Genomic DNA, 18,996 nt, shown 5'->3' on the forward strand with positions numbered 1-18,996 from the left:
TTTGAAAGGTTTTACCTAGGTCTTTCAGACTTGATAAGTGATTAGGTTTCAATGTACCTTTATCAATTCTGTTCTTTTTTGTTATGCCTGGAACCAGTGTAATTAAACATCTACCTTGGGTATATGCAAATACCAGGGCACAGATCCAATGAAATCAAACAACATCTCACCATCATGTTGTACTTTCCTCCCTAGCAGGAGTGATGGAGTTGGCAACTTGGATCCAGTCCTGCCGTGTATGTGTTATCAACCACTAGTGCCAGTGGGATTGAGGGATTCTTCACTCTTCGTGGCACTGGGCCCAGCTTGAACCGTTCCAATTTTTGTGTTCATTTCCTGTTTACAATATCTGCACTTAGGCATTTAGCACCTGCCTGCGATCCAAGAGGGCGGGGATCCAGGTAGCCTAGCCACTTTTGTAATGGACGTTGTTCCACACGTCTTTGAAACAGCAGCAGATTTGGGATTTTTTGCTATTTAAAGTCATAATGTGATTCATAAACCTGCATGAAGATGTTAGTCTTGAAAGGATTGAATGATAACAGTTTTCGTGGGCAAGGGTGTTGTTCCCCTGTAGTTCCTGAGCTCTTTGTAAATAATAATGAGCTTATCTTCATCAAACTCCTGTGAAATAGGGAAGTATCATTGATTTCCACTTTACTAATGAGGAGCTGAGGCAACAACAGGTAAGTTGCCTGACCTTGATCACACAGGAATTACATGGCAGAGTTGTGAAATGAGCCAGGTGATCCTTAGTTCCAGTCCAGTCCTCTAACTGCAAGAGCATCCATGTTACTGTTAAGTGATGCTGATTGTACTAGCACCTGACAGCCAATGTTCCCTCTAATTTTTTACATCCATGTGCAGAATGAATTTTGTTATGCGCACCAATATGGAGGTGATGTGTGGGAAGGGATGGGGCCAAGGGACTCAGCATGTGGGAGGGGGCTCAGAGCTGGGGCAGAGGTTTAGGGTGCAGGGGGCGTGAAGGCTCTGGGGTGGGACCAGGGTGTCATAGCTCCACAATTAAAGAAATGTACTAACTTTTATATGCATCTGTTAATGGGCAGTTTCACTTTAATTAGCATTGGGATTCACCTTTTGCGAACCTCTTAGCTCTTGTCTACTGACCCCTTGTTGCTTTGAAGAATTTATCAGGATCATTCTGGCTGTACACTTCAATGTAACACCCCAGCAATTAGCAGTGTTTGACAACACAGTGTGGGTACTTTCTTATGGAGATTGTAAGAAACCTGAATTTTGGTTTCACGCCAGGCTTTGCACACTAAGCTCTACTTAAATGGGTTGTTTTCAGTTTAGCACTCCGTATGGGTTTAAAATATGTGGTGTCACTTGACAGGTTTTTGTTACTTGACTGGAGTTGGATTGGACGATTTAGCACGCTAGGGGGCTTTGGGGAATTTTACGTTTTCTTTCTTTATAGGAGAGACATTAAAGCTTAATTTTTTTAAGCGTCCTTTTAGAGCAGAGATTTAAAGTAAGACTCAAAGAAAAAGGAACGCCATTCTGTAAGAGTTTCATCTGTTCATGCTTTTTGATTTAAGTCTCTTTGTTAAATAATACAGCTGGATGACCAAAGAATCCAAAAATGGTATATATCACAATATTCTGTGCACTGAGATTAAGTCAAAATTCTGACAGTGATTAACCTGTTGCTTTCGCCACTCCGTTAAATGGTAAAGTATGAATGTAGAAAATACCTGACAGGCAAGTAAAAGTGTGAAAACATAATTGCTAGAAATAACTAGCACTGTGGTGACAGTCTGTTACTCGTGTGCTATTACTAATGAGTTACCTTGTACTTACAATTAGTGCTGCAAGCTCTTTGGGAAAAGCCACCTGGTGAGCAAGATCAGCATTGCCAATCCCATGAGTGGAAAAATCACCAGTCAGCCTCCCAAACTCATGTGATCAGTCAGTGCCCCATAGCAAACTGGACTCATCTCCTCCCCAGTGCAGGAAGCTCACCCCCATCAAAGCATGGAAATACTCAACCTCTTCTGCCTTCCCACCCTAGCTGAGGCAGGCACACACCTCTGGGCCTGGGGGATGTAGCTATTAGGACTCAGGGAGCGTGAGCTTTCCGTCCTCCCTGGTCCAGGACCAGCCCTTAACAGGAGGGCCTGAGGGCATTTGCCCCAGCTTTGGCCCTCAAAGCCTGCCTGTCACCTCACTGATTATGTGAGTGTTAGTTATGTAAAATGTTCAAAAGTCTCCAGGCTCAGTAATTCTACACTTTCATTGGTCCCTCCTGTTCAAACACACAGACACACACACACCCCGCAAAACCCCCACCTGTTAACCACTGCCCTTGGCTCTGGGATAAATACCATCCACAAGGATGAGAAATGCTGTAGCGTGTGACTACCCCGCTGCTCCCAAAACACAACGGACTCAGGGCAGTGTTCACAGCCAGTCTCACAGAGAGAAGGCAGCTCCCGTCCCTGCCCAGAACTATGAGCTCAGGCAGGTTCTGGACCACGGGATGGCTTCATTTTAGATCTCCCCAGTGAGGCTGCAGTGGGGTGGGTGGCATAAGCAATGACTCTTTCAGGGAACCAGGGAGCTGCATGAAAGGGATGGAGACACATACAGTCCCTGCTTAGAGGGTGTTGAGCCTGTGCCACAGGGATCATTCAGTACACTAACTCCAGCTCAGTTACACACTCCGGCTCATGACCACAGCCGTGGCAGGTGTATCTGACCATCAAACCAACTAGGAACCTCCTGTATAGTCACAGCTGGAGGAGGCCTGCACCTTCCGGCCACTGGTCACACTGGAAACTCTCTCGTCCCCAGGGAAATCCCATGTCCCCAAACATGGCATTTCTGACAGTTCAAGTGAGACAGCAACGAGGCTGCTAAAAGCACTGCCTGTGTAATGGGGCCTACAGCAGATACAGACCAAGGAAAGGGGTGAGGTAGTTGCCTTGATCAAAGGGAGCCTTTGCAGAAATGCGGGGGGAGGGCTTTAAAAAAAACAACCACCACCCACAAACCTATTTTACATGTTTCAAGCAGGCTAGAATGGTTTTATGCCATTCCTAAGAGAAAGCAGCCAGTCTCACTGATCAGCATCACCCCCTCTGCAGCCTGGAGGCACAGCAGGTCATTTGTTCTCGCAGTCCCTAGGATGAGCGAGCTCCCGTCCCAACTGGCCTAAGCTCGCCTCCAGTGCATGGATTCGGTTTTTGTAAGTCATGGACCAGTCCACACCTGGACACAGGCACGATGCAAATTCCACTGCACTCAGCTGTGGCCAGCACAGCATGAGAAATCCACAGGGCCGCGCCAGCATGAATGAGTAGGGGCTACAGCTCCATATATTTGAATTTAGCAGTTCTGCTTTCTTTCACGGCTAGCTCGCCTCTGTCTTCTCACTGTCCCCTCAGTAACTCACCCCTGCTCTGCACAGTCTCTCCCCCTCACGGCACAGAGCTATTTTTTCACAATTCACATTTAGACTATCATTGAACACCAGATTATTTTTATGACTACTTTTTTTGGTGCCCACTTAGAATCAGGCAGTCACCCCAAAACTGGCCCCAGCACACTGGCTACGACCTGCTATCCAAGCAGCTCGGAGGTACGTAGCTGATGAGTTTTTACGATGTTTTTTCCTCTATAGTAACTACATTTCCTCTCTCAGCAGGTGAATGCTCAAGTCTTGGGCTGCCTCCTTTTACTCCCTCCTGGGGAGGGGTCCACAGCAAACGCAGCCTTTCTTGTGCAGCCCCCAGGCTCCCTGCTTAACAGGACATAGCTCCCTGGTGGTTTTACGAAAATGCCCCTACAGCAACTGGCTCCACATGGATTCTCTGATGTCTGATAAGTGTTGAGCGCCACCTAAACCTTTGTTCACAACTGGGACATTTATAGGGCCTCTTGCCCGTATGGGTTCTGCTGGGCCATGGGCTGCAGCCTTTCCCGCACATGTCACATTTGTAGGGTTTCTCCCCAGCGTGGATTCACTGATGCTTGGTCAGGTTCGAGCTGCTGTTGAAGCTCTTCCTGCAGGCGCTACATCTGTAGGGTCTGTCCTCTAGGTGGATAACTTGGTGTTGGAGAAGCTCCACACTTCGCGGGAAGCCTTTCCCACACTCGCTGCACCCATAGGGCCTGTTCTCTGATGGGCAAGGAGGGATTTGCTCTGACCGAAGCTCTTCCCACGCTCGGAGCAGGTCCAGGGTCTCTCTCCCGTGTGCGTTATTTGATGCTGAATGAGAGCTGAGCTGTGACTGAAGCCTTTCCCACACTCGGTGCATTTGTAGGGTCTCTGCCCCTTATGGATCCTCTGGTGGACGAGGAGGGTGGAGCTCCAGTTGAAGCACTCCCCACATTCCCTGCACTGATGGGTCTCTCGCCTGTGTGGATCCTCCAGTGCGTGACGAAGGTTGAGCTCCAAGAGAAGCTCTTTCCACACTTGGCGCATGTGTAGGGTCGCTCGCTGGTGTGGATTCTCTGATGTCTGATCAGTTCCGAGCTCTGCCCAAAGGCCTTCCCGCAGTCAGCACGCTCATACCTTTTCTCCGCCCAGTGGATTCTCTGGTGTCTGGCAAAGGCAGAGCGCTGCTGGAAGCTCTCCCCACATTCAGTGGGATGGCAGGGGATCTGCTCAGCCTGGCTCCTCTGGCATCTTAGGAGTGCGGAGCACCAGCTGAACGGCTTCTCGCAGCCAAGGCACTTGGAGGGTTTCTTCGCGGAGTTGGTGCTCTGGTGTTTAATGAGCGCTGAGCTCAGCTGGCAGCTCCTCCCACACGCAATGCATTTGTAGGGCTTCTTTCCCATACAGATTCCCTGGTGTTTGATAAGGGCTGGGCACTGCCAGGAGCTTTTGCCTCATTCCTCACGTTTATAGGGTCTCTCTCCCCTCTGAGCTGGGCTCTAGTGCACAGCCACATCTTTGCACTTCTTGAGACGTCTCTCGCAGAGAGTGGATTTGCCCCACCGGTTCCCTGTGGATTTTCTCTGCTGCGTTTGAACCCATGCTGACTTTCACTGTCTTTTCCCTGGTCCAGACTCTGGGAAACATTGCCCATGGAGCAGTGTGAAAACATCTCATTGGCGCTCACCTTTCCAGGATCTTCCCGTAGAGTTTTCTCATTCTCACAGTCACTCTCAAGCCCATCGTCTGCAGAATGGAGAGAGAACCCAGACAAGATCACATCCAGCAGTCAGGAGAAAGGATCTCTCAGAAAGGAAAACTGCAAAGAGTAGGGTAGAAACAAGTAAAATACTAAGGAGATCAAAATCAGAAAGGCAATCCCCCAAAATCTGCCCCCAGGACAGCAAGCGGAGGGCAAATTCTGATTCACCAGCCAATCTGAACACAGAACCGATGAGCAAGGACAGATCTACACGCAATGTCAGTGAAGGGGGTGGAGAGTTACAGCGGACATCTGCGTTCCTAAATGGACTGAAAGCGGCAGCTCTGTCAATGCCATGATGCAGTGCAGCTGTACTCTGACACATGGCTTGTCACAGCGGGGTCGTGGGTCTCCAGGCTTCCGATCTCCTCTAGACTCCAGAGCTAACGGATCCATTTACCAGGTAAAAGACAATCCTGAGAGTCCACCTGGAGGCTTCCTGGCTCACATGTCACCACCCATGGTAATGGGGCCCTATCCTTGGTTGACCCTGGGGCCTCACCCTCACAAATGTGAATAATAATAATAGATTCTGCAATAGAAACTCATCACTTGCAAATGGTGGCCTGGATCCCCACTCTGGGCATGTGCTATCCCCCAGCCGGGACATGGTTCATGCCATTTCTCGCTGGGAGAAGCACGGTTTGGGCCTCACCTGCGAACTCCCATGGGCGCCGCGACATCTCTCTGGTGGGCCCGTTTCTCCATCCCGCTTCCCCCGGGGGCTCGGCCTGGTGGCCCGGTGTGGGCTCCCCCCACTCACCGCCACGGCAGTTGGGATGGGGGCGGCGTCACATGGGCAGAGGGAGCCCGCAGGGGGATGCCAGCCCCAGCTCCGACCCCAGGCCCAGCCCCTGCTCCCCGCAGCAACCCCACGCCCCCCTGCAGCGACCCCCGCCCCAGCTCTGAACCCAGGCCCAGCCCCTGCTCCCCGCAGCAACCCCAGCCCCCTCCCACTCCCTACAGCGACCCCCGCCCCAGCTCTGAACCAAGGCCCAGCCCCCGCCCCCGCTCCAACCCCAGGCCCAGCCCGTGCTCCCCACAGCAACCCCAGCCCCCCCCCCACTCCCCACAGCGACCCACGCCCCAGCTCTGAACCAAGGCCCAGCCCCCGCCCCCGCTCCAACCCCAGGCCCAGCCCGTGCTCCCCACAGCAACCCCAGCCCCCCCCACTCCCTACAGCGACCCCCGCCCCAGCTCTGAACCAAGGCCCAGCCCCCGCCCCAACCCCAGGCCCAGCCCGTGCTCCCCACAGCAACCCCAGCCCCCCACTCCCCAGAGCGACCCACGCCCCAGCTCTGAGCCCAGGCCCAACGCCCGCTCCCACCCCGGGAGGCTACGGCAGCCCGCTCACAGCGACACCGGAAGTGAATGCAGCCGGAAGTGATGCCGGGTGGACACGTGACCCCCCACCCCGCCCATCTCCCCTCACCTGAGGGGCAGCAAACTGCCGGGAGGGCGCATGCGCCCCGCTCCCAGCTGCACGCGCCCTGGCCCTGACCTCGCCCTTCCCTGTCCCCCAGGCTTAGCCTGCCCCTCCTCCGTCCCCCAGGAGCGGGGGCGGGGAACCCCCTGGTGGGGGGGCAGAGAGCCCTGGCAATGGGGGGGAGACCCCCTGGTGGGGGGGCAGAGACCGCTGGCAATGGGGGGGGCAGAGACTCCTGGCAATGGGGGGGCAGAGACCCCTGGCAATTGGGGGACACCTGGTGGGGGGGGGCAGAGACCACTGGCAATGGGGGGGACACCTGGTGTGGGGGGGGCAGAGACTCCTGGCAATGGGGGGGACACCTGGTGGGGGGGGGGCAGAGACCACTGGCAATGGGGGGGACACCTGGTGTGGGGGGGGCAGAGACTCCTGGCAATGGGGGGGACACCTGGTGTGGGGGGGGCAGAGACTCCTGGCAATGGGGGGGACACCTGGTGGGGGGGCAGAGACCCCTGGCAATGGGGGGGACACCTGGTGTGGGGGGGGCAGAGACTCCTGGCAATGGGGGGGACACCTGGTGGGGGGGGGGCAGAGACCACTGGCAATGGGGGGGACACCTGGTGTGGGGGGGGCAGAGACTCCTGGCAATGGGGGGGACACCTGGTGTGGGGGGGGCAGAGACTCCTGGCAATGGGGGGGACACCTGGTGGGGGGGGGCAGAGACCACTGGCAATGGGGGGGACACCTGGTGTGGGGGGGGCAGAGACTCCTGGCAATGGGGGGGACACCTGGTGTGGGGGGGGCAGAGACTCCTGGCAATGGGGGGGACACCTGGTGGGGGGGGGCAGAGACCACTGGCAATGGGGGGGACACCTGGTGTGGGGGGGGCAGAGACTCCTGGCAATGGGGGGGACACCTGGTGTGGGGGGGGCAGAGACTCCTGGCAATGGGGGGGGAACCCCTGGCGCGGGGGGGGAGTTGCGAGCAGGGCAGGCCAGCAGTGCCCTCTGCCCCTGGCCCCTGGCCCCTGGCACGTCAGGTTCTGCCTGAATAGCTGGCTCCGGTGCTCCCAGGCCCTTGGGGACCATATGGGGGGGGCACCATGGGGCCTTTCAGAAAGATGAGAAACCACGAGACCCTTCCCTTCCCTTAAGCTACCGGCCCAGGGAGCAACTGCCAGGAGTCAAGCAGCATTACTACGGCCACTCATGACCGCAGCAGCCGGCATGTGTCCTCCCCTCGTGGACAGGATGCCAGACTTAGGGATCTCACATCCTGCCCAAGGAAAGGAAGACAGGAGACCTCACAGCTGGGCAATTATTTGTAACTCAATCAATATTCAACTGTGATTTTATTCCCACCCCTTGTCCTTCATCCGAACACAAGGGAGAATTCAGGGAGAGCCTTAGGAAAAGTTAAACGTCTGGCCCAAGAGTTGTTGGGTCCCTGTACAGAATACAGAGCTCTCCAAACGCTGGGAGACTTAGTGACAAACAGCACAAACCCTCAAGACCATCAGTGACCCAGCAAAGACACGAGTGCTCTCAGGTCTCCTTCCCCAAGGATGGGTAAGCCACTGATCCCAAATCTTGAGGCGGGGGAATGGGAACACAATGATTCCCTGTGTTGGAATGTCGGACTCGATACAGCCATCCGTTTGCCATTCTCCTTCTGGAGTGCGAGATGGAGGAATCCACACTGCTGTTGAGTTCTGGGGCTTGATTCACCTCTCCTGCCCATTGTCCTTTCCCACCTGCCCTTGAAAGTGCATCTCTCCATTGTCTGAGACAACACATTCACTACAGATCTTACTACCTTTGTGAGATAAACACTTAAAACCCATTCAGATTAAGATGCATCAGTTGAGTTACATGGTGCAAATTGTATGGTACGTGACTTCGCAGCCTGCTGACCTGAAATTGGGATGCCAAAGTCAAACCTCTGTGATGAATCACCCTTCCCAAGTATATACAAAAGCTGCTGCCCACCCCTCTGAACCAACTACATAGGATCCAGACCCAAACCGGGGGACCAAAGGCGGGTGTGTGTGTGTGAAGGGATTTATACAGGAGACTTAAAATGCCGCAGAATTCCTTCCTTGAGGGTAAAGAACTGTCTGACCTCAGTTCCATGATTCTTTATTTCTGCTGTAAAAGACTTTCAACATCAAAAAAGGACCCCGAACTAGGTCCCCAAAAGTGTTTTGTGACTGTCTGGTTTTATAGTCCTGCCCATTACCACCCTCTCAGCAGCTTTCAAGCAAACATCTATAGCAATAGTGAAGACCCGAGTTGACTTCATGGAGTATCTGGCACATTGCTCTTTTCGGGGTCAAAGGAAGGGATCATAGAATCATAGAATATCAGGGTTGGAAGGGACCCCTGAAGGTCATCTAGTCCAACCCCCTGCTCGAAGCAGGACCAATTCCCAGTTAAATCATCCCAGCCAGGGCTTTGTCAAGCCTGACCTTAAAAACCTCTAAGGAAGGAGATTCTACCACCTCCCTAGGTAACGCATTCCAGTGTTTCACCACCCTCTTAGTGAAAAAGTTTTTCCTAATATCCAATCTAAACCTCCCCCACGGCAACTTGAGACCATTACTCCTCGTTCTGTCATCTGCTACCATTGAGAACAGTCTAGAGCCATCCTCTTTGGAACCCCCTTTCAGGTAGTTGAAAGCAGCTATCAAATCCCCCCTCATTCTTCTCTTCTGCAGGCTAAACAATCCCAGCTCCCTCAGCCTCTCCTCATAAGTCATGTGTTCTAGACCCCTAATCATTTTTGTTGCCCTTCGCTGGACTCTCTCCAATTTATCCACATCCTTCTTGTAGTGTGGGGCCCAAAACTGGACACAGTACTCCAGATGAGGCCTCACCAATGTCGAATAGAGGGGAACGATCACGTCCCTCAATCTGCTCGCTATGCCCCTACTTATACATCCCAAAATGCCATTGGCCTTCTTGGCAACAAGGGCACACTGCTGACTCATATCCAGCTTCTCGTCCACTGTCACCCCTAGGTCCTTTTCCGCAGAACTGCTGCCTAGCCATTCGGTCCCTAGTCTGTAGCGGTGCATTGGATTCTTCCATCCTAAGTGCAGGACCCTGCACTTATCCTTATTGAACCTCATCAGATTTCTTTTGGCCCAATCCTCCAATTTGTCTAGGTCCTTCTGTATCCTATCCCTCCCCTCCAGCGTATCTACCACTCCTCCCAGTTTAGTATCATCCGCAAATTTGCTGAGAGTGCAATCCACACCATCCTCCAGATCATTTATGAAGATATTGAACAAAACCGGCCCCAGGACCGACCCTTGGGGCACTCCACTTGATACCGGCTGCCAACTAGACATGGAGCCATTGATCACTATTTTAGGATTTTAGGGTAGGGATTTCGTTTCTCTCTCTTTATTTGTCGCATCTAGGGGGGTTGGTCGGGTTCATTGGGTAGAAGGGAGTGTCGTTATGAGTCATTCTTTTGCTGGAAAAGCCCTTTTGAAGAGGCTTTGCTGTGTTTCCTACCGACTCAAGACTTTAGATTCACCTGATTGCTTCTGGAAGTTTGCTCCCTAGCAGAGGATGCTTTGTCCCGTGCTGGGTGATCTGCGTTGTCTCAGACACAGCTGTCATGGTGGCTCATAGATCAAAATTCAGTCTTTCGCAGAGCTGGGGCATCATCCATTAATTGACCTTTTCTTTCTGCTTGGAAGTAATCTCGCCACACCTGCTGTGCAGTCTGTTTCCCTGTGGGCGCTCCGGCACTTGGTGTTATCTTAGTTGCATGCAATACAGCTAAAGTCTAGGGGGGCAGGGGCTAATGAAAGAAACTCTCAGCGCTGCCAAGCCTGGTGTCCAGGGAAATGACGGAGTGGTGCAGCCAGGGGCACTGGAACAGTGCATCTGGTGGCGGGTGCTGAGAGCCATTGAGCCAAACTGTGAACCCTGGATATAACGGAAACCACTTCAAGTGTGGAGGTGCTGCAGCCCCCCACCCTGAGTTGCAGCATCTGTGGGCCTAGCCACTGGGCCCCACATCTGGAGGAGATCAGCATGGCCAGTAGCAGAATTGGAGGCCAAGGGCCCAGGCTTCGAAAGGCCTTGGAGGCAGAGCGCTCCTGACGCTCCCACACCGCAAGGCTGGCCCAAGCAGGGCCGGTGCAGCAAAGCCAGGGCGCAGCTACCCTTGGAAACCTGGTCACGTTTAGACTGGGGGGCGGGGCGGGGCAATGCAGAGAACAGCTTAGGCACCACGCTGACACTTAATGTGGAAACCGTCCCCCCGGTCTGGAGCTACTAACCCGTGGGTGTCACGGTCGGATCAGATCCCTGGGTGAGGCCGTGGCAGAGGGTTGGGGTGTGGGAGTGAGGGCTCCGGCTGGGGGTGAAGGCTCTGTGGTGAGGCCAGGGATGAGGGTTCACCATGTGGGAGGGGGCTCAGGGCTGGGGCAGGGGGTTGGGGTGTGGGGGCAGGGTGAGAGCTCTGGTGGAGGGTACGGGCTCTGGGATGGGGATGAGGGGTTTGGGGTGCAGGAGGGAGCTCCCCCCAGATCTCTCTCCCTGCAGCAGCTCCGGGGCTGGGGGAGAGGACTGTGCGGCACTTTATAGGCTGCTGCGCAGCCGCGCAGCTTAGAGGGAACTTAGGTGACCACACTCGTCCCTGCTAGCGACTGATGGCATGGGGGAAAGCCGCCCAGAACAGGCTTTATTTGCACTGGTGTCCTAGCTCTGCCCAGGTGCCCAGCTGTAAGGATAAGGTCTCTTCCTGTAGCCATATTGTCAGGTCTGAGGTCTTTTCCTTGAGTAAGCAGCAGCAGCCATGAGCAAAGAAGAAGCAGGAAGTCACAGCCTATCGGGCTGGTAAGCAGCTCCTGTCCCCGTAGCACCCACCAGCACCAGCTAAAGAAACAGATCTTAAGCTGGTTAAAGAAAACGTTGAAGCCTCCTGTCTGGCAAGGACCCACGTCTCACCAGCTGTGACTGTGAAATCCCCCCTTCTATTGTTCTGCCTTCACGGTCCCCACTCCTCCAGGGTTTAGCTGTAGGGTCCGGCTGGCTGGTTCCTTGATTGGTTCTGTCTGTTGCGTGGCTAGTCTTGCAAGGTGTAAGTCAGCCAAGGTGGTGGGTCTGAAGGGGCTAGGACTGGTGAGAAGTACTGTCTTGTACTTTAAAATGACGGGTGAAGGCCCAGCTACGCAGGACTCAAGTTTCACTGTATGAACTGGGGTCCACAAGGAAGTGCTTTGGGACCAACTCCAGGACACGGCCCAAGAGCAGAGGTGCCAGACCTCGGCACCCAGCCCGTGACACCGGGCAGAAACTGGAGTCCCCGGATGACCTGATCCTGACTGGCCACCAGGGAAAGCTCCGGTCTCCTTGGGAGCGGGGAGCGTTGTGTGCTCAGTGTGTATGTTCTGTTGTGGTGACTGGTAATCAATAGAGGTTAGGGTTATCACTGTGTGAGGCTCTTTCTCTGGGAAAAGACCCCATAAGCCTGCCGCGTGCAAGGTCACGCCCGAGCCCTAGGAACTGTTGCGGTTGTGGGGAGTGCCATTTCGAGCAAAGGCATATGACGAGTTAAGGAATGGGACAGTCATGTTGTGGGAGGGGAGTTGGGGGGCTGAGCATGGGGGGAATGGGGCAGGGGAGCCCCCAGTCAGCGAAACGGCTGAGCAAGCCCAGTGGTGGGGACAGGCTGAGGATGCTGCTGCTGGCAGCTTCGTGCCCCACCATGGCTGGGGAGGGCGCAGCCTATAATGGCGGGGGGGGGCTCCCGCATGGATAGGGGAGACAGGAGGGGGGAAGGGGACAGGTCAGTGCCCTGGGGAGGGGGATCCCCCAGCCCTTCACTGCAAAACAGCCCACCCACAGCCCACCACCAACACCCGAGATGGAGGGGACAGTTCAGTGCATGGGGGTTCCCCGATACTCTCCACAGTGAAATAGCAACCCCTGACCCCCCGCCTGCAAGCCAGCTGCTGAGGGCAGGAGGAGGAAACCTTCCAGTTGCGCCTCTTCTGCGCCTGACCCAGGCTCCCCCACCCCCCAAAATTCCCCTGTTCCAGACCCTGCCCCCCCAAACGCAGGCTCTGCCAGGCCGGGCAAGTGGCTGTGTGCCCTGGGGCTGCACTGAAGGGCCAGGGCCGGGAGGGGAGTGGAAAGCTGCAGTCTGGGGGGGCAATGCCCCTAATGCCCCCCGATCTCCGCCCCGGCTGTGACATTACAATGTTGCTCGGATGCAGCAGCGAGTGGACAATTGACGCAGGGAAAGTGCTCCGGGGAAACGCTGCATCTGCGGCTCCTCGCATCAGCCCGACGCTTCATGTGCCCTTATTGCAGGGCTAGGGGTCAGCCACCTAAACCTCCCGCCCTAAGCCTAATGCAGGGGGGAGGGGACAGGTGTTTCTACCTGGGAGGGCAGTTTAAAAGGCCTAGCGATTCATTGCCCCGGGACCCCCTTCTGACAACAAAAATTACTACACGACCCCAGGCCTGAAAACGGCTGAGCCCTACCACCCTGGGGGGCCAAAGCCCAAGGGCTTCAGCCCTACGAGCGGGGAATCGTCGCCTGCGGGGGGGTCAGTTGTCCCAGATTTCTGGGCAGGCGCGTCTCTTTTGGACTGTTAAAAGCAACCCCGAGACACCAAAACCGGCCCCCACTGCAGCTGCCCCCAGTGTTTCGCTCCTTTCCCCTGCCCGCTGGAGATGGGAGAATTTTTCTCATCATCTTTTGCAGCCCCTGCAGCTCCTGGGCTTGCTCCAGTTCATGGGTCTGTGGGGTTTGTCCTGCCTCTCTGGCTGGTTCCTCTCCCCTCCCACACACTGACGGCCCCTCGCTCTGGTCCTCAGCCTTTGGTCCTTTGCCCCCGTCTCCTCTGCCCCGGTTCACGGCTTGCCCTCCCCACCTATTTCCTCAGACATCCCATCTCCCTCCCTGCTCTCCCTGCCCCCTCACACCATCCCCCCAGCATCTCTCTCCCCCCAGGACGGGGGAGTCCATCACTAGAGGATCAAGCTGAAGGATGGCAGGGGGGGTTGGGCGAGAGGATGTGGCTCCTGTCTGGCAGGGTGAACGGGCCACACGGGCCAGAGTTGGTCACCTGAGGGCTGAGGGGATTGCGCTGGGAAAGGGGCCAAGCCAACCAGAGGGGACTGACCCACAGGAGAGGGGACCCCCAACGAAAGAAAGTGGGATCACCTCAGAATGGGGCGGGGGGGAGGGGATGGAAAGGGGGACTGAGTGGGGCAACCCACCCCAGCAGGCAAGTGCTAGAAAGGGGGGCAACTACCCCAGTGGGCAGGAGGGGCAGACCCCCGAGAGAACTCAGCAGCCAGGGGCATGCAGGAGGGCTCCTTAGAATCATAGAATATCAGGGTTGGAAGGAACCTCAGGAGGTCATCTAGTCCAACCCCCTGCTCAAAGCAGGACCAATCCCCAACTAAATCATCCCAGCCAGGGCTTTGTCAAACCTGACCTTAAAAATATCTAAGGAAAGAGATTCCACCACCTCCCTAGGTAACACATTCCAGTGTTTCATCACCCTCCTAGTGAAAAAGTTTTTCCTAATATCCCACCCCTAAACCTCCCCCACTGCAACTTGAGACCATTACTCCTTGTTCTGTCATCTGCTACCACCGAGAACAGTCTAGATCCATCCTCTTTGGAACCCCCTTTCAGGTAGTTGAAAGCAGCTATCAAATCCCCCCTCATTCTTCTCTTCCGCAGACTAAACAAGCCCAGTTCCCTCCGCCTCTCCTCATAAATCATGTGTTCCAGTCCCCTAATCATTTTTGTTCCCCTCCGCTGGACGTTTTTCAATTTTTCCACATCCTTCTTGTAGTGTAGGGCCCAAAACTGGACACAGTACTCCAGATGAGGCCTCACCAGTGTCAAATAGAGGGGAACGATCACGTCCCTCAATCTGCTGGCAATGCCCCTACGTATACATCCCAAAATGCCATTGGCCTTCTTGGCAACAAGGGCACACTGCTGACTCCTATCCAGCTTCTCGTCGACTGTAACCCCTAGGTCCTTTTCTGCAGAATGGTCCCTAGTCTGTAGCGGTGCATGGGGTTCTTCCGTCCTAAGTGCAAGACTCTGCACTTGTCCTTGTTGAACCTCATCAGATTTCTTTTGGCCCAATCCTCCAATTTGTCTAGGGCCCTCTGTATGCTATCCCTCCCCTCCAGCGTATCTACCTCTTCTCCCAGTTTAGTGTCATCTGCAAACTTGCTGAAGGTGCAATCCACACCATCCTCCAGATCATTTATGAAGATATTGAACAAAACCGGCCCGAGGACCGACCCTTGGGGCACTCCACTTGATACCGGCTGCCAACTAGACATGAAGCCATTGATCGCTACCCGTTGAGCCCGACAATCTAGCCAACTTTCTATCCACCTTATAGTCCATTCATCCAGCCCATCCTTCTTTAACTTGCTGGCAAGAATACTGTGGGAGACGGTGTCAAAAGCTTTGCTAAAGTCAAGGAACAATACGTCCACTGCTTTCCCCTCATCCACAGAGCCAGTTATCTCGTCACAGAAGGCAATTAGATTAGTCAGGCATGATTTGCCCTTGGTGAATCCATGCTGACTGTTCCTGATCACTTTCCTCTCCTCTAAGTGCTTCAGAATTGATTCCTTGAGGACCTGCTCCATGATTTTTCCAGGGACTGAGGTGAGGCTTACTGGCCTGTAGTTCCCAGGATCCTTGCTTGCACCCAGAAGCCAGTGGCCGGCAGAGAGCTCGGGGAGGGCAGCCTGCAACCCAGGTCTCCAGGCTGTCCAGCTCAAGCCACAGCACAGCCGGTGCCAGACCCCACAGGACCTGGGTGCGGAGCAGGCATGAGGCAATGACCTGCATGAACAGGGCTCAAGTCCTGCTGTGGCCTGGGCTCTGCCCCAGGAAGCTGGACCCAACGTTCAGGGAGCCAGAGCCGCACCCCCAGGCTGTGATCGTCTCAGAACGGGGGGGTCTCTCCAGACTAGCTGAGCACCATGGTCCCTTCTGGCCTTCACGGCCCCGCAGAACCCCAGCAGAGGGCACAGGAGCAGGAAGTCAGGGCGACTTCCCTGTGGGAAAGGGACCAAGCCCTTTCAAAGCAGCGCACTCACCCAGTACAGCCCAGGCAGGGCTGGTTTGAACCCACCTGCTATTCCAGCTAAGCCGAGAAACGCTCCAGGCGTCAGTGTCCATCCCCCAAACGCCTGACGAAAGGCGTGTCCGGCTTGGTGGGCCGCATGGACCGAGCCGCAGCGCACTTCCATCTCCCCAAGCAGACAGGGGTGCGTTAATTCGTTTACTTTCAACTTTCAAATGTGACTCCGAAGTGGAGCCTGCCCATTGGCTCACCTCCTCTCTCCATGCTCAGTCACTCACGCCCAGCGCCCTCCTCCGTTCACACGACGTTTCAACATCGAGCTCTCTCCAGCGCGCGCCCCACAGCGCTCAGGCCGGCACGCACGGCGTGGAGTGCAAGCCGCACGGTTTCCTGCGGGACTGGTCAGATGGTGACGTCTGTGCCAGAATTCCCCCGGCTGAGGTCTTTCCGGCACCGCTGGGTGTCCCGTGCAGCCCCCGCGAGCCGCTCGGTCACGCACGCAGAGCTCTTCAGGAGGCTGTTTCGAAGGGTCACATGAAGCCAAACAGCAGCAGCTATCCCCCCCGAGGTCCTATTGCACGAGGTAGCACTCTCCCCTCACCCTGCGTTCGCATCATCCATCGGCGGCACCTCGCGTGTCTGCTGGCACCATCAGCAATGGGCACGAGGCCTTTCCGGGGAACAGGCGACGAGCAAAGTGGAGGTGGCAGGTGCCCGGATTAAAGAGGGGAACATGGCATCTCTTTGTTGCTACTAGAGAGGAGCTGGATCCTTTCAGGTCAGAGGACAGAGGTCAGGCAGAAACCGGGGATGGAGGCGGATTGGCACTGCCTTCTTTCTGTTCTTTTGCCAGCCACATCTCTCTTCCTCACGGGCTCTCGCACGTTTCTTTGCAATAAACAGCAGCAGCAGCGAGCCGCCCGTCAAACCAAACCCAAACATCCTGCTACATGTGGAATACACGATATGCCAGCTTCTGTGCCCCTTCCCCAGCCAGGCCCAGGTGTGGCTTGGGGAGCACGAGGCTGGCCAAAGGGCAGAGTAGAGCAGGTATTTCCCACCCCAGCAAACAGGTTTAACCTGTAGGACGACAGGGGTCCGGTGTATATTTTTAGCCCATAGTTGTGGGGGGGTGGGGGTTAAGATGTAGGCCCCACTGAACACACAGCTGCAGAAGGAACGTGGAGAAAACAGCCCCACTCGTGTTGGGCTTTGCAGCGTTACTGCCCTCAGCCCGCGGCCTTGTCAGATCTCTCCAAATGAAGCAGCACCAGGCAGTTCACTGGACGGGACGCACAGGGAGCTCGGGGGGCAGCTTTTTGCTCTGAGTCACGACGGAAGGAACGCTCCACCATGGCATCAGGGAGCGCTGAGCTCTCGCCGGTGCTATCCTTCCGCCTCCGCAGCCCCAAGTTCTGCGAGCAGTGGAAGTCGCTCTGGGAGAAGAGACCAGATTAAACAATACCTGCCTAAGCGGCCCCCGCCAGCCCCCATGGCGTGGGAAACCAGCAGGCCTCATTGGACAGGCTTTCTAGGAGGCAGAAAAGGGCCAGTGTCACAGACTGACACAGGGACGGGGTATCTGAGAGCCTCTTGCCAGTTCTCAGGATCCACGGTAGTGCCAGGATTGCAGGGCCTGGGTCCGTGCTGGCCGCACAGGTCTGAACACCCTTGGTAGGAAGAGGATATGCCCCGGAGAAGAAACGCTGGCTCGACTTCACAAGGGGGAAGGGATTTTAAGTAGGTATTAGGAAAGGCAGGTGAACTGTAACCTGACACGCCAAGGGGGCTGCTCCCGGGGGCCGGTGGGTCAGTTCTCTGCAGGGCAGAGTGAAAGTGTCTAGTCAGGGAACGTACAAAAGTCTCTTGGAGCAGAGAAGGGGGAGGAAAATAAAAACTCCCAGCCTGAGAAAACTTGCCAATGTGTATTTCATTATGAAATCTGATTGTCTCTAGTGCAGTTCCACACAGCACCTAACAATTACAGTCGTCTTGCCCAGGGGGCATCCTGGGCGCAGAGGAGCTGGGGGCCGTTGGGGTTCGGGCGCAGAGGAGCCGGGGGCCGTTGGGTTTTGCTTGGCTCCTTCTGGCAGATCTGAATCCCCTCCACAGATCAGGAGCAAGAAGTTTCTGAGCTTAGCCAGTGCTTGAGCATCAGGTTCTCGGCCTCACGTAGCCAAGAAGGGAGGCCCTATTATAGACTCTCCATTTCAGGAGGGCCAAGCCCCCTGACTGTGCCCATCTCTGGAAGTGGAGCAAACCCCTGGCTAAAGGTGAATCCACGTCAGACTGAGGGGCTGCTGTCAGAAACAGGAAGTCCTTTGAGGAAGTTGCTTTGGCAAGAAGAGCTCTGTGTAGCTCAAAACCTCGTCTCTCTCACCAACAGAAGTCAGTCCAATAAATTATATTCCTCCCCCACCTTTTCAGTCCACCACGTTGGGGTCCCTTGGACACTTGGTGGTCATGAGTCCGAAAGAGCCACAGCAGCAAGAGACGCCCACTTGTCTCCGCGGCTGGCCAGAGGATCGCTCCCCTCCAGCAGGCCACAGACCTGGCCGGGATCTGTGTGTTTGTGGCCTCCAGGTTTGATCATCACGACGGCTATCTAGAAACATTCTGAAAAACCCTCCAGCTTGCACAACACACAGGAGCTCCACAGGTCACTGGCAGCACATCCCCCACGGGGTGTCCGCTGTCCGCACTGGTTCCCCAGACTCCAGGCCAAAATGTCCGTCCCGAGATGCAGAGCTCTCCATGGGACTGGCACTAGCCACCCAAATAGTCACTTCTCCCCACACAACCACTACTGCCCAGCGCGGTTCTGTTCTCACCTGCCAACCAAGAGGACCCTGACGCGTGGGAGAAGGAGCTGACACAGCTGAACTGAACCACCCTTCCGTACTCCATCCACCTCACCACGCCCAGATCTACATCGGAGACTGCACGCGCCTTCACGCAGTGCTTCAACAGACACACAAACCCCAACCAACTCATGTCACCTACAGAAAACCCCAGCTACGTCTCTGCGGCTCTGGGAGGTGAGAGAGGGGGAGTTTAGAAGGCACCCCCGTCCTATGGTGCAGGACGACCATATAGCTAGAGAGGGGTTTTTTGGGGGTGGGTTCACATTTTCTTCTGCTTGATAGGATGATGGATCCCGGTGAGGTTTCATGCACAGAGGATATACATAAAATGGCTGCTCTGGACAGTCTGAGTGACACCCAGTACCCAGAGAAATTAAATAGAAAGAAATCAGTGGGACTCACGATCAGACGCAGTGAATCAGGATTGTGCTGCTGTAG

At 55.2% G+C, this 18,996-nt stretch overlaps 1 pseudogene across 1 annotated transcript; it reads right to left on the minus strand.

The window, feature by feature from the left end:
- Positions 1-1,602: 1,602 nt before the first annotated feature.
- On the minus strand, positions 1,603-6,053 carry LOC144260843 (uncharacterized; annotated as a pseudogene). Its single transcript, XR_013345059.1, has 2 exons — positions 5,824-6,053; positions 1,603-5,225 (listed from the first exon to the last, which is right to left on the minus strand). The product of XR_013345059.1 is annotated as an uncharacterized LOC144260843 (transcript).
- Between the last annotated feature and the right edge of the window lie 12,943 nt (positions 6,054-18,996).

The sequence above is a fragment of the Eretmochelys imbricata genome, chromosome 2, assembly GCF_965152235.1.
Source record: "Eretmochelys imbricata isolate rEreImb1 chromosome 2, rEreImb1.hap1, whole genome shotgun sequence".
NCBI classification, from domain to species: Eukaryota; Metazoa; Chordata; order Testudines; family Cheloniidae; genus Eretmochelys; species Eretmochelys imbricata.